This window comes from Penaeus japonicus, unplaced genomic scaffold (assembly GCF_977035675.1).
Source record: "Penaeus japonicus unplaced genomic scaffold, GWHDUDI00000001_assembly GWHDUDI00000004, whole genome shotgun sequence".
NCBI lineage: Eukaryota > Metazoa > Arthropoda > Malacostraca > Decapoda > Penaeidae > Penaeus > Penaeus japonicus.
This window is the reverse complement of record NW_028234406.1, coordinates 45,203,405-45,205,904: the sequence shown is the minus strand read 5'-3', so window position 1 is coordinate 45,205,904 and position 2,500 is coordinate 45,203,405.

Here is a 2,500-nt window from a genome sequence, read left to right as displayed (position 1 = left end):
GAGCGAGGAGAGAGAGAAAACGAAGAGGGAGGGAGAGAGAGAGAGAGGAGAGAGAGAGAGAGAGAGAGAGAGAAAGAAAGAGAAAGAGAGAAAGACAAACACACACACACATCCATATCTACAAACATGTATGTATGTATGTGTTGAAAATACGAACCAAATATCAAACGCTTTATATGTATTACGTATTCCATTTTACATTTGGAATACGGGTTGGATTTTGCTCTCAGACTAATAGCTACGTTCATCCGTCGATTTAACGCTTCTTTTATCATCCAAATCGACAGGATTTTGCCCTTTCATTCGAAAGTTTTTTTTCTTTTTTCACAAAAAAGCTATTGATCTTTTGTATCTGTTGAACTGAATATTCTACTATGGGACGGAATCTACCACTGCTGTTTGTGGATTCATGTTTAAATTGGATGTATGTAGGATTATATATTTAACTCTTCATAGAGACACGTAAACATATGTTGGAATGATGAGATAAAGTATTTTTCTTCCCTGGTCGTAACTCGAATCTTCTCTCACAAAGATGAAAGTAAGAGAAAAAAAGCTATATGGAAATCACTTACTTATTCTCACTGGAGTATAATTGCGTAGTTATATAAGCAATCTTCTTTGGCATTCGATGTTGATGATGATAGTAGAAATAATGTTGTAATGATAATGAGAGCGATGGTATGGAGGATAATGATAACTTTGATAATGATAGCATTAATACTAGAAGGAAAAAAGCGGAGTAATAATGATAAGAACAAGAATAACGATAATAAAGATAGTGATCATCATTATGATAATTGGAAAAATAATTTTGATAACGAAGGTAATTATGATGAAAACAATGATAATAATAACAATGATTATGATAATCAGGATTATTATGATAATGAGGATAATAATGATGATTATTATGATAATGATGATGATTATGATAAAGACGATAACAATGATGATAATCATGATGATAATGTTAACAATAATGATTATTAGATAATAATAATAATGATTATAATAATAATGGTGATAATTATGATAATGATTACAATGAAGATTATTATGATGATAACAATGATGATAATTATGAAAATAATGATAACAATGATGATAATTATGATAATAAGGATAACAATGATGATAATTATGATAATAAGGATAACAATAATGATAATTATGATAATAAGGATAACAATGATGATTATTATGATAATATGGATAACACTGATGATAATTATGATAATAAAGATAACAATGATGATAAACTCGGTGGTAAGGATAATGGCAATAATGATAGACCCGATGATAATGATAATAGCGATAATGATAATGATAATGATATTAATGAGTGGTAAAAGTACTACTACTAATAATAATAATGATAATGATAATAATAAAAGGAAAAACAAGAACTAAAAGAACGAAAAAAACAAGAAGACAGAAAAGAAAAGTAGAAGAATCTAAAAAAAAAAAAAAAAAAAAAAAAAAAAAAAAGATCGAAAAAAGAAGCAAAAAAAAAACAAAAACAAAAAAAAAAAAAGAAGCTGAAAAAGAAGAAGAAGAAAAAAAAAAAAAAAAAAAAAAAAACAGAAAAGGAAAAATGAAAGAAAACACGAGATAACAAAGGGGTATAAAAGTGGCCACAAGAGAAGAGTTGTGACACTTCCTTGTGTTGTCTCCTGATGAAGGATATCATCATGGTCCTGCAACGGAGGATCTTGCAAAGAGGAGAAAATGGGATGAGACACTAGAAGATGAATAGCAATGTCTTGTGATGCAACTTGCATGGTTGCAGTGAGGAGGAATTACAACAATTGGAGAGAGTGTGTTTTGAGCTTTTCTTATTGTTGTTATGTGTGTGTTATTGTTATTTTTAGTGATTTCCTTGCTGTTTTTTTTATGATTTCTGATGTCATCATCATCACTTTTATAATTGTTATTATTAGCATTACTAATAATATCTATATTATAACTGTAATTTTGTATTATTATCATTATCATCATCTTTATCAATGGTATTATCATCATCCCATTTTATATTAACATTGTCAATATCATCATCATCATTATCATTATCATAATTAGGATAAAAGTCATTACTATCGTTATCATTCTTATTATAATTTTTATTCAGTATCATTATCATCATTATTATAAGTATCACTAATAGATTTAATTACGTTATCATCATTATCATTATTATGACTATTATCATTATTTACATCATCGTCATTGTTATTAAAACCATTATGATCATACAGGAATAGTGATTATGATAATCTTGAATATAGTTATCATTACCATCATCTTAATTATTGTCAGTATCATTAACATCACTATCACTAGTAATAATAATTCGGTAAATTTTCCGAACAACGCCGCGTTACGAAATACCACAAAAGTGGTATCGATGGATTCCTCTCAACTTCTACTATTCATATATAGTGAAATTAATGAGCGCTTGCACCTCTGGACCCCACAATCTGGGTCTCTCTTCTTAAGG